Raw genomic sequence first — 13,945 nt, forward strand, 5'->3', positions numbered from 1 at the left:
CCCCGCGGACGGCTGTGTGTTCGTATCAATATGGGTTTGAGTCAAGGGCACTCCTTGGCAGCCTCTTGGTCAGCAATTGGCGAATCTCTGTTTACAGCCATTCACGGTCACAGCAGCCTGCATATCCAGGCAAGCAAAAATGGATGTTACAACGGGGGGGGGGGTGTGCTTCCTGTCTGGCTACAGGCAGTAGTGGTGATGTTTCCTATCCCGACAGTCAGAAGTGCCTTTCTCAGAAATATAAAGATCTCTTTGGTCATCAGCAAAACAAACCAGCCTTAGGCAATCTAAGGTTCATGTCTGTCTGACAATGTGAAATTAGATGATAATACACAAGACACATATTGTGCTATGTGTGTGACAAGCTGTAAATTATCTTGTTTGAAGGCATCTGAGATATTGGCAATTATGCATTGGATATTCCTTTGTTCTCTGGAGTATATCCCTCCATACCTTCAACTCCCTGAAGGGTCCACCTACCACATGGTCCAACTCTTAAACTGGATCACTGAACTGTTTCCCAACCATATTAATTCAACAGGCCCAATTGAGTTTGGCACCTGTAAACCTTTCCTTTGAAGTTTGTAACCAGTAAGCTTATTAATGTAACACAGAACTAGATTATTAAAAACAAAGCATTTTTATTGTTTCACCCAATAGTATAAAGAGCATTGGTACAAAACAAAAAAGACCTAAATACATATTTCACTTTACCTGCACATTAGTCTTTCCTGACAATCTTCAATGAGCTCCATTCAGTCCAGCTACCTCTATGTCTAGTCTGGATGAAGCAGATGCTTGCTGCAGAAGTGTGTCAGCCTCCGTCTGCTTACGGGCCTTTCTCTTTCCCTGTTCCGCATCCTCTTACCTAGGCTAGCATCTTTAAAGTTGTATAACCTTGAATCCTGGGAAGAGTAATCTTTGCTAACCTCTTGTGTGCCACACAGGGGATTATTTTCCCCTTAAAAGGTTCCCCAAGGATCATTGGTATTCCTTACTATAGCACCTTGTCTTTGCCTTTTTTCTTGGTTTCCTTCTTACAGCCTGCTTTGATTTTACTTTATGCATTCAGGCCAGTTACTAACACGTAGAGAAAGAAAGGTGATATCACTTTTTATTATTCACAACAAAGTAAGAGGAATTGTATAATCCCACATGACAAGAAAATCTAATACTGGTACAGAGCTTTTAGTATTGGAACTGCACACGTCACCTAAGTGAGTGTCTCCCATTATAACTTGGATTAAGAGGATTAGGTGGAAATATGGGAATCTATCAGTATAATGTATTAATTCTATGTCAGAACATGTACACTCTGTATTTTACCACACCAAAAACTCATTTTGAGTCTGAGGTCTAATTGCCTTCTCTCTGGTCTCTTTAGCTCCATGTTGGGCTGAAATTTCAAGGGGGTAGTGATACAAGGCTAACAATGGAGGCTCACAAAATTAGGATAATCCTCTGTTGAAATAGAAACACCATAGACTACAAACTACTCTCAACCTGAAGAAATGGTTTGTCAGGGAAGACAATGAGGTCACCTGTTGGGAATGAAGAGACACCTGGCAAAAAAGTGTGGAAGGTTATAAAAGTACATGAGCTGGTTTCTTTGCTCTCTTCAGCCATTTTGACCAGCTCAAGATGAAAGAAGCTGTTGCTGAAGTCTGACAAGGCAGAGGTAACCCTGCTTACCTGAGCTCAGGTGGTCTCCTAAGGACAAAGGAAGAGGGAGCCAGTCAGGTAAGCATGTACAATTTATTATTTTTCTATAGTTCTGTGTTTTCTTGTGAGATTAAGATAAGAGCAATAATGTGCAAAGTGTCCTGTGTTTTTTACTACACCTATCTACCTTGAAGAGGTAAGCCAGAAGGCTCACATTTGTAGTTGAATTTTAGGTCTAGGGTGTGTTTAAGCATCAGGGGGGTCTGAGGAATCAGTTCCAGAGAGTGGGCAGAAGGATCATGAAGACCAAACTCTCAGAACAGGGTGCTAGAGAGAGGGCTTGCAACTTGAGTTGCAAGGAACCTATGACTGTATGGATCAGGCCTTGAGACCCTCTGCCAGAGGCTCTGTAATCCTGCCACACTCCACACCAGAGAAACAGTAGAGATGTCCTTCAAGGAGACAAGAATGGCTATAAAGGAAGCTTGCCAAGCAGCATTGGTGGCTATTCTGGATGTTGCTGGGGTGGGCATATTCACTTGAAGGAGGCCAGGCACCAAGGTCTGTAGGCCAGTGCCAAGGCTGAGATGTTGCTATGCCTGTGGGTGGGAAGACACTGGATGACGGATGGGGCAAAGTGGCTCCACCCAAACAAAGAAAAAGATGGCTAGCACTTCCAGTGAGGGTAATAGGGGAGCCCAGGCACATGAAGAGGGAGAGGCCTAATAGGATTGATTAGAGCCAGATGGGATATGTAAAGAGGGAATGCCCTAATGGGACCAATGAGGCCCAGGCTAGACCTGAGAGAAGGGCTAAGTCAAATGTTGACTGTGGGAGGACTGTGGCCAGTGGAAGGCATGAAGGATGCTTCTACTGCCTCACTAAGGGCCATATAAAGAGGCTGTGGTGGGGTATCGGGGTTCCCCTCCCCCAATTCTGCAGCCCCATAGCAGCAAGAACAGGCTCTGCTAGTCAGTAGAATAGAGAGGGTTTATTGCTTCTCCAGGACACAGCACAGCATATACATGATGTGGCTACAGGAGTCAGGGCTCAGACCCCTTGAGATGGGGTGCCTGGGCCCCTAGACTCCCAGCTCCTTAGTCTGTCTCCTTCATGGTTCCAGCCAAAGACCAGCCCTCCTCCAACACTCACTTTTTTTGTTTTGTCCCTTCCCTTAACCTGTAGGACAGGTTCGGTCACTGTCACGGGGTCTCAAGGCACCCCCCCCCCCCCCCCCACTGGGCAGAGCTTACAGACAGAGGCTAGTAGGGATCGTCCACAGCCCAAGCATAGCCACCAGCAAGGTACTGACACTACATCACAGAGGCATTGCCCCTAGAGACAGGAGAGGGGGATGCCACAGGGATGGGTTCAGCCTGAGTTTACCCCGAAAGAGGGGGTGATAAGGACTGGGCAGAGAGAGGCCACGCTACAGGAAAGCCCCAGATAAATAAGGGAACCTAGTTGGGAGACAAGAGGCCTACAACAGGAACCCAGACAGAGGGAATCCACCCACGAACAGAGAGTGCTACAATGGGGATCTAGATTGTAAAGGAAGCCTACCTATGAGCCAAGAAGGCTACAGCAGAGACCTAAACAGAAACCTGGGCTCAGCAGGATATCAGAGGGACCCAGACAGAAGTCAAGGTTCAGCATTATACAGAAAGAACCAACCCAGGAGCTGAGGGGGCTACAGTGGGAACCCATGCAGAAATGGGAACCAACTCAGGAGCTGAAAGCTACAGTGATATTCCAGACAAGTTGGAGCTTAGACTAGAAATTATAAAGTTAGAGTGAGTGAGAGATTACCAAATCTCTGCAGGCAGAGAGGCCTGGCAGAGAAACTCTGGGAAACTGGGGCAAAAATTATTAAAACTCTCTGGGTGAAGTGGACCAGGAGAGAGAACCCTGATGAACACAGGAAGTTGGTTGATGTTGTTTTGGGTAGTCTCCCCCAACCTGCTTCTCTGAGAAAGGAGGAATGTGATGGGATGGACCAGGCTCTGAGGCCCCCTACTGGAGCCCTTGTTGTCCTGCCAAACCCTGCTCAATGGAGCAGTAGAGGAAGCTAGAGTGGCTATGAAGGAAACAGATAATCAGCGGCCAAGAAAGCCCTATAAAAGGAGTTGGGAACAGGACAGCAGACAGTTCCTCTGGAGATTTCAAGGTGTGCAGACTGAGAGAGAAGTTTGGATTCTGATGGGACACTGAGATAAAGCTCTGAGGTAAGGGCAAAGGCCACCACTACCTATCAAAGTGGGGAACAGACTTGGAGGGACACCATAGAGGGCAACGGAAGAGGGTTGTTTGATTTGCACACAAGGGCTGTGTCTACACTGGCATGATTTTGCACAAATACTTTTAACACAAGAGTTTTTGCGTTAAAAGTATTTGCGCAAGAGAGCGTCTATACTGGTCCGGGACTCATCATAAGAACAGTGCACATTTGCGCAAAAGCGCGTCTACATTGGCAGGACGCTTTTGTGCAAAAGCAGAAGTCCGGAACCATTTTGAAGAGGGCAAAAGGGCACCAGTCCTTTCCGGGGGCGGGGACTGGAGCTCCTTTGAGACACGTGCTTAAAGGGACACCCCCCCACCCCCGACAGCCGTTTCTCTCCTGCTGCGTGCTATAGGACCTCTTGCAGGGACTGACAGCCATAGCAGTTCTATTTGTGGTTGCCCTCTGCCTTTTTGGACACCGCTGCCTTGTGCCTTTAGTACCTTTGTCTGATTTTTGTAGCTCAGCTTGTTTCTTGTGCCATGGAGCCAGGGGTGGCCATGTGCCTGCTCTGGCCCCTTCCGGCCATTTTGGAGTGCCTGCAGCTGCTGCTCCAGGCTGCTGCACTCTTCGTCCAGGAGAGGCTACTGTGGAGACTGGACACCAGTACCATTGTTTGCTCACCCGTCTGGAGATGGGTGAGCAGAATGTCCCAGAGGTAGTGGCCGCGTGCTGCGTGCTCCACAATCTCGTGGAGCAGAGGGGGGAGGCCTTCCTCCCGGCATGGATGGCAGGTGAGGGCCAGGCCTACAAACAGCCCCGCACAGCTGCCATCCGCAAGGCACACCATGATGGGGTAAGCATCCGGGAGGCCCCGACGGACATGTTTTCCCAGGCCCCATAGTAGGGTCACCTCTGCCTCCCATCACCTACCCTTCCCTCCTCCCCTCCACTTATCTCCCAATAAACAACAACACAGGTTTTTGTGGAACACAATGTTTGAACTTTTTACAATGGGGAGGGGTGTGGCTCTCAACTGGGAGGGGGGGAGCTACTGCTGGGAGGGGTGGTCCCTGCGACTGCTTCTGCAGGAGCAGACCTGCATATGGGGGTGAGGCCGCATCGGGGCAGGCAGCATGGGGAGGTGGGCAGGAGGGGTAGGAGCAGGAGGGGCCATTGCAGGAGCAGGAGGGGCAGGAGCAGGAGGGGCCATTGCGGGAGCAGGAGGCATTACTATGGAAGGAATGGCAGGTGCATGGGGCAAGGCCATGCCATAATGTATGGCATGGACAATGTGCGTTGTGAGGGTGGAAATGGCATCTGCCATGTGCACGCACTGGGCCTGCAGGTCTACCTCCACCCGGCGCGTGATGGCTGCCTCCACCCATTCGACGGCCTGCACGTGGTGCCGAAGGAGCTGGTCCCACTGCCGGACCCGCCGCCTTGGTGGTTGGGTGGCTGGGGGTGCTGCCGATGCCACAGCACTGAGGGTCCCCCGCTTCTGCTTGGTCCCACTGCAGGGAACAGAAGAAAGGATAGGTCAGTTAGGCAGCCCAGCCGCTTTTGGGCAAAATCTTGCCAATGTAGACACAGCCAAGGTGTGTGAGACTTGTCCAGAAGGCTGAATTTTGAAAGAGCTTTGAACAGGGAGAGAATCCATGCATACACACTCAGCCAGAGGAGACACGTATAAGAGGTGAGTGTTGCTCTGTTACCAGACCCAAGATTTGGGCAGTGACCTGCTATGTAGGAGACCCAGTCTCTGCTCCAAATCAGGCAAAACCAGGACCTGAACTTGGTCTCCAACCAGCCAGAAGCCAAGCCATCAGGCTGTAAACTGAGGGAGTCTCTTTCTTCATTTTGTGAAAGCTTTCAAAAGTGTTTGCAAGATTAATCATGATGTGATGACAAACAGATAAAAGTACTCAATGGATCAACAGCAGCTATAGTAGAAATCAGTGGTGCACAGAAAGCAACTCTCACATTTCACACAGTCTTGGATTTAAAGCTATTTCCAATATATTAACACTTTTCAGCCTCTTTCTAGCTCTAGCTATTAATTTTTAAAGCATGCCTTATTTCAATAATTTTTACTCCTCAGAATAAAATTATTTCAGAGAGTTTAAAAACTTGATCTCAGGGATTGTACTAGATAATTTGTAGCTGAAATACCCAGTATATGTTCCTCCTTAGATATTAAATGGGTTCTGATATTAAAAGTAATAATATGTAGGAACACTCACATGTTAGATCAAGTCCTAACATGAATCATCTTCTGAAATGGTCAGCAAACACCTCCAGAATTCCCAAGTACATTAGGTTACTTCCAATGTTAATAATATTACCATGTGGCATGACCCATAACTATGTATATATAAATGGTTTGATGTTTTTTCTAACAGCATGCTTCAGTTCTAGTTACCGTAAAGAAGATAAGTGAAAAACAAAAGGCAAACAAAATGTGAGTGATTATATTTTCCATCAGCATTTTATGGCACTGTAATTTTTGAAGGGTTGTCATTGTTTAAAATACCTTGTTTTGCTCATTAGATTTGGGGGTATTTTCTTTTTAACCTTCATACTGATAGATTTAACACACTTTAAAACTTGATAAAGACCTTCCTTTCCTCTTCCTTTCACTAACCTATATCTATAATAGGTCCAAAATCCCCAAAGTAAAAATACAGCCGCAACAAATCCAAATAATTATTCTATCTATGGTTTGTTCTTCACCTTTGTCCACTTTGATTATTTGATTAGTACAGTCAGTAATTAAGAAATAACTAAAAAGGACAAAACTGTTGTGTTCCCCATTCCTGCTGGTATTAAAATTTTATGAAGCTTTTGTGGCCCATTTCAGATCTGACCTCCAATGGAAGCAACAGAGGACAACTTGTGATTTCTTTGGCTTAATTGGTTCCTTAAGGAGAAGGCGCAGAATCTCTCTACTATCACCAGTGAAATTACGAACTGCAAATATAGTTGCACTCGGTAACTATTTTTTTTTGTAGTTTAATTATCAGTAAAATAACATAACTAATTCTACTGAAGAATACCCATTAATCCTGTTAGTTATGTTGAGCCATACAAGCTTTGTTCATAGAGTTTATAGAGCTGATTCCTGCATTTTGCAATATAAGAGCAGCTCCCATTTTGCAATATAAGAGCACTCGGTAACTTTTTTTTTTTGTAGTTTAATTATCAGTAAAATAACCTAATTCTACTGAAGAATACCCATTAATCCTGTTAGTTATGTTGAGCCATACAAGCTTTGTTCATAGAGTTTATAGAGCTGATTCCTGCATTTTGCAATATAAGAGCAGCTCCCATTGCTTTCAGTGGAAGTTGTGCATCCATGCATGTGAGAACAAAATCTGTTGGGACATAATAGTCACAAGGGTGTATCTACACTAGGAAAATGAATACTCTGATTTTCATTAATAGTGTATTTACCCCATGGCAAGCAACTGTATGCTGTAGAAAAGGCTCAGGATTTCATAGCATTGTGCGACTGATATCTGTGTTCATCATTGGTAACACTGGGGAAGATGCACCATTACCCCAAAAATGGGTATTCACATTTACAGTGCAGACAAAGCCAACAAGCTAGAGAGGCTTAAGAAAATTGTACTACAATACACTGTATCAGTAAATGTGTCTTTTTTCTGTTCTGGAAAACATGATATTGCCTTGAATGGTCATTTCCTAAACTAAATTATTCTTTCCATGGTCAAAGACATCATGTAAACACCAGCAACAAAAGATGGGCAGGTATCTCAACTGCCTCTGACGGCATAAGATCTCATTCTAATCCAATGTAAACAAGTTTAATCAATTGCTTTGATACAGTGATTACAACTTCCTATATAGATTCAATTTAAAAAATACAACGACATAGCCTATTGCCATACATTCCATTGATAATGCTATTTCCAGGGTTGCATCAGGTAGCACTTAGTCAGCCAAGCAATGTCCACATTCAAATACAGACATAGTCCCTGCTCTAGGCAGCATAAGCAGAATAAATTACTGCACAAGCCTTGTACAGCCCTAGGACACAGCTTCAAAGCTCATCAACTATATATAGTTATAAAGCCACCCAATAAGAAAACAGCTTTTTCATCTCCAGTTTAAAGATTAAAGGAGTCAGGTTTTATTCCAGTTTTTTCCATTACAGGCAGAAGAATATACAAAAGCACCAGTTTAACTTGATACTTCTGAAAGCCCATTTTAAAGTCCAGATTTGGGTTATGTGGAGACTGAACTCAAGAAAATATACTCAGACATCATATTCTCTTACAGCTCAGTTAAAAACAATAATAAAGTGCTATAACTTTGCTTAAAATTACTTGAAGTGTGAATAGACTGAAGCTTTGGTTTTCTTTTCTGTACCTCAAATAGCAAGGCAAAGAGAAAACAAATTAAATGAATGTTCTTTTGAGGGTCAAATCTTCCTGCAAGTGCATGGCGTAAGTAGCTGGAATGTGGTCTGGAAAAAAGTTAGAGGCGAAAGAGAAGGGAGGAACCCTTCCTTACAGATTAGAATTGCTGCAGAACTGTTGGTGGAAGCTGCTTCAGCCCCTTCACTTCTAACATGATCTCCGTGCCCTCTCTCCTCCCCCCATGCAGGGCCTCCAACTGGAGGAACTGCACAAAAGGTGATCCTTTGGCTCCACTTCTACCGGCTCATAGTCAGCCAGAGAGCCTCTCCACACATCAGCAATCCATCACTGCAAGGCAGGAGAGCGAAGAAAGCATTTTCCATGATGTACAGCCCCCTCCTTGGTAACAGTTTCACTGAGGAGACCATCTATGCCAAGAAAGTGGAGGCAGAATTTGTCCCATTCTAGATGAGCCTTTGATTAAAACATTTTCAAATTCATTAAAGGCTTTTAAAAATCATTCTCTTTGTAAAATGCAGCTCTTCACTTTTCAGATCAGGAAACGAACAGGTTCCACCTGGCATGTGGGTAATCACAACCATGTAACTAAAAACGTACGCAGTTAAATCCTCCTTCCTCCAATCCTTTTTATCCTGTTAACACTTCAAGGCTTGTGTCTATATAGCAGTAGTCACAAGAGTCAATAGATATTGACTGCCTGTCTTGTAATGTCTTTTGTCATCTGGCTCAGAACATGACCCTGGGATCACGCCTCACATCAGTATTTCCTGCACTCAAGAATCAGACTCCTATGAGTGCAAGGTAAAAATGTGAAATTGAGGAGACAAAAGAGCAGATCCCCAGAAAATATAAATCAGAATAGTTCCATTGACTTCAACAGATCCATCTCACTTTACACCAGCTCAGAATCTGGTCCCAAGAGTCAGAGGAAACTATCTCCCATATTAATGAGGTTTTTTGTGAAGCCATCAAGTTACTCCAGTCCGCTGACAGACAGAGAGCTAGCTGCCTCATTAGTGTAACAGAAATGACTCTGAAATCCGTCTCCTAAAATAATCCTATTCTTTCTGTACATATCCATGTTTTACCTGGTACTATTGATTTAGGGTACATCTAGACTACATGCCTCTGGCTACCCGGCATAGGAAAATGAAGCGGCGATTTAAATAATCGCCGCTTCATTTAAATTTAAATGGCTACCGCGCTGAGCCGATCAGCTGTTTGTCGGCTCAGCGCAGTAGTCTAGACGCTCCGCGGTCGACTTCAAAGGCATTTGTCGACCTCCCAGGTAAACCTCATCACAGAAGGTATACCTTGGAGGTCGACAAATGCCTTTGATGTCAACCACGGAGCGTCCAGACTACCGCACTGAGCCGACAAATGAAGATTGGCTCAGCGCGGCAGCCATTTAAATTGAAATGAAGCAGCAATTATTTAAATCGCCGCTTCGTTTCCCTATGCCGGGTGGCCTAATCTACATGCCTCTGTTGCCAGAGGCATGTAGTCTAGACGTACCCTTAGAGAATAGATGCATAGAAGACTTGAGACTGAATTTTGCTCAGAGAAGCATATCTTGTATGTAATTGTACTTGTGCCAACATCAGCTCTTGCTCCTATTTGCACTGAAATGCAACTGTCATTCACTCTTTGCCACTTACTACAGGATCAAGTCCTTAAGAAAATGAAAATCTCAACAGCAGTAATGGCTAATTGTGGAATGTATCATCAATTTATCAGTTTTGAAAATGCTACATTTAACAGAGAGAGAAAAAAGAATAAGGATCTTATGGAGTATGTCATATTAATTCTCTTTCTGATTAAAATTAATGAAATGCATATCTCCATCAACAGATGGATATTAGTGTCCTACTTCGGTACTAATACAATTTCATCTTTCCAAACTGTTATTCATTCAGAAGTCAACTGAAATGGAAAGGATTTTTAACCAACTTTTTGCCCTTTCTTCTATCCCCCAAGGAGACCTTGATTTAGCTGGCTATGTTACACACAACTTGTATCTCTTACAATTACAGAATTTCAACAGCAGCAAATAGCTTATATCTTTCAGTATGATTTTAGAAACACAACAAAAGGAACACAGAATTCAAATTAATATATTCTTCAAATTCTACCATTTTATAGTTCAGGTGAAAAGACTATAGCTGAAAATCCAAATTCAGAAAAGCTCTTGAGTACACAGTTAAAAGTAAATACATTATTAAGGGCTTTGCTATATAAGAACTTAAAAGCCCTGATTTTCTTTGGTTTATACATAAACAATACCTACGCATACATGTGCATATTAAGACAGTATCAGGTCACAATCTCTGTGTCTGCAATTGGAAGTCCTGGCCACCTAATTTACTGAAGCTTCACATCTCTTCAAACACATTTGAATATGGCCAGACATAATAGTCAAACAATGCCTCAAATACACATCACAGAGCACCTTTGTCACCCATTGTGTTAAAAATGTTGTCAAAGGTTATGACAAGACAAATGTGTCAACAATTCATTGTGTTAAGTTTAATTGGGTGAGTTGCAGTTTGATCTGAATAATACCATGAAAGCCATCATGACTTAAATAGCTTGCAGAACAAGATTTTTCTGTGCTACATTTTGAGTGAAATATATGACCAACTGGCAATTTTTTCTTTGAAAATGTTTTCCTTATTAGACCCATCAGAACCATTATTACAGTTGAGATTAACACATTATTACAGCATACTTCCTTACTACCTACTTTTAAGCTGAATTGTTCATCTTGATTCATGACATTCCTGTTGTGAGTTATGCATATAAATCTCCACAAGATTTTTCACTAGGAAAGGACAAAGCACACACACACACACACACACACACACACACACACACACAAAGGACTATTAGAAGTGGATGCCTTTAGCTCAGGGGAGTGGAGGGGACAACATAATTGCTCATCCCTGGGTAAAGAGGGGGGGCTCTGCACTCCCGGAAAGTTCATGGCCTCAGGTGGAAGGGGCGGGGTAGGACTCTCAGTGCTACGCAGACCATTTTAGGCTCTTCCCCAGCCTTTAGAGCCACCTGGAGCACACCTCCAGGGACTCTGGAAGTGATTTAAAGGGTCAAGGGCTCTGGGTGCTGCTGCTGCTACAGTATAAGGTTTGAGGCCTATGACTTTTAGAACAGATATGTGGCCTATGTGTAGAATTGGGGGGTATAGTGAGTCAAAGGGGGAAGCTGGAGGTAGGCATGAGGTGTGAAAAGGGGTCGGAAAAATAGCCATAGAACATGTTGGTTGTCTGAGATAATGGCACAGCACTCCTTTTTCACTTGGAAGAATACAAAATATTTACTATCCCTGTTGCTTGTGTTTTGATATCTTCTGGTATTATGCCATGTTGCAGAAACTGGGAGAAATGGGTGGGAAAAGGATCTGGTCTGGGTAAAGATAATTGGGGTACATCTGCACTGCAATGCTATTTCAGGATATCAGAGTATCCTGTAATAGCTATCCCACATCTTCACAGCAAGCCCCTTATTTCAGGTTCACTATTCCAACGTCCCTGTAAACCTCATTCTACGAGGAGTAAGGGATGCTTTGGAATAGCGCTTTATTTTGAAATGTGGTGCTGTGTAGACAGTGCTAAATAAAATAAGCTATTTTGAAATACCATGGAAATAAGATACACAATTTATGTAGCTCAAATTGTGTACATCTAAACTTACTTTCCTTTTCAAATGAGGATATGCAAATTCCTAAGGAATTTGCATATCTTCTTCTGATCACATTTTTGAAAGAGGATCTTTTGAAAATGAAAGTAGTCTGGATGTGGGGTTTTTGGGGGAAAAAAATCCCTTTTTCGAAAAACCACGTAAACCTCCTTTTTTTAGGAAGAGCAGGTTTTTTGGAAAAGATCCTCTTTTGAAAAATCTTTGTAGTTTAGACGTGCCCTTATTTTGAGTTACGGTGTAGTATAGACTCCCTTGGTGTCCCTTTTGCATTGGAGAGTTGAGGGTTTGTGATGCAGATCTGAGACTTCAGGGGCCAGGTTTCCTTCCTTGTCCATTTCACCAGTGTTAGTTAGGCATGGGGACAGGACTTCCTAGCAATTCTGGAAGTTAGGAATCATTTTCATGGTTTGCATCTTCCTTTGCATGGAAACGCCACATGTCCACTGAGAATGCAGCCAGTTTCCAGTTCCATTGCCTCACAGTTGTCTGAGCGTAATTCAGCAAATTTCTGAGGTGACAAAAATTCCAGCTAGGTCTTGAGTCTCAATGTCTGTGCAGATCTGTTTGGTCCTCTTTATAGCTGGCCAAGCCCCTCTATTGAGCAGATATAGAAGGGTGACTGACCATGAGCAGAAACATCTCTCTTGGACAAATTGATACATCTCTTTTGTGGGACTGGAAAGCTGTCTTTTATTTGTCCACAAATCCATGTATGTGGAAAGAGAGACAGGTTATGTTATTATAATGTCATTGTAAAATTGAACTTGCATTCAGTTCTGGTTTTCCAGGTATATATGCCCAACACATCCTCAGGTTTTATTTATGAGCTCAGATTCTCAACTGTATGCCATATACACAAGGTGCAGGTGCTATAATGCCAAGAGGTCATTCCACCAACCAAAAATAGCCAGTTTCCAATAGTATTTAGGCCACACCAAGGGCTGTAATAGAAGCCAGCAACATTGGTTCTGTACCAGCTAAGGTCTTTTCCTTCCCAGGAGAATACTCAGCTAAGACGACCCACTAGCTTTCAGCTCCTTTGCACTATTGGAGCAGAGCATAGCAGAGAAGATTATTTGTCTCACAAGGAGTATGCCTAAAGGAATGAGAAGGGAACCATGTTCAATACAATACAGTCTGGTGTATTACCATACAGGCAATACAAATATGTTCGGTACATTGCGATTATTAATAATCACAAGAGAGTTCAACATGTGACAGGCACTTTCTAAATATAAGAACAGCCAGTGCTCCAAACAACCAACCATCTTCATAAATAAGATATACAATGCAGGTGGAGCAGACAAGCAGCATATGTGATGTCAGACACACTTTATGCCCCTTCTCCACTACATCCACCTCCTCATTGCTTTCCTAACCTAACTTGCACCACCAGTATAGCTTCAGACCAAGAAAACTAATCAACCTGGAATAATATTATAAGCCTTTGTGTTTGTCAATATGTCTGAATGCATTCTAGTGAATTTTGTAATGTTCTAGGTCTCTCAGAGAGAAGAGAGCATGTCAGAGAAACACAGCACAGAAAGTCAACTATCTCTCTGATCTCAGAGATGACCTGTTTCATTCTTTACTGAAACTGTGGCCACTGCAGCATTGAGGACAGAAGTGGAGAAAGGTAGGAAATAAAACATTCCCAGGCAGAATTAGCTATCCTGATTAATGATCTCAAAAACCCCAAATGGGTTTTTCACAATGCCTGAGAGTCAGCCTCTTCTGAGGAAAGCAGATGGACCTAAGCAAAAATTGAATGCCATTCTGCTGTGTCTAGGATCACTGGGGGAAAGTATTAAATGATGCCAATCACTAACAGAGTAAGGATTTGGATGACATAAATATGTGCTGGAGAGATGGAGGGAAGCTGAGAATGTTTCATAGATGTCCAAATTGGCATATTTAATTTCCTCACGTGAATTTTCTTCAGAAAAGA

The 13,945-nt window shown here is 43.2% G+C and overlaps 1 long non-coding RNA gene across 1 annotated transcript; it reads left to right on the forward strand.

Annotated features, from left to right (window-relative positions):
* The first annotated feature begins 728 nt into the window (after window positions 1-728).
* Window positions 729-13,621, forward strand: LOC142826745 (uncharacterized). The gene is made up of 4 exons (XR_012900975.1): window positions 729-1,740; window positions 6,283-6,341; window positions 6,741-6,871; window positions 13,498-13,621. It is a non-coding gene; the product is annotated as an uncharacterized LOC142826745 (long non-coding RNA).
* The last annotated feature ends 324 nt before the right edge of the window (window positions 13,622-13,945 follow it).

This window comes from Pelodiscus sinensis, chromosome 2 (assembly GCF_049634645.1).
Source record: "Pelodiscus sinensis isolate JC-2024 chromosome 2, ASM4963464v1, whole genome shotgun sequence".
In the NCBI taxonomy this organism is placed as follows: Eukaryota; Metazoa; Chordata; order Testudines; family Trionychidae; genus Pelodiscus; species Pelodiscus sinensis.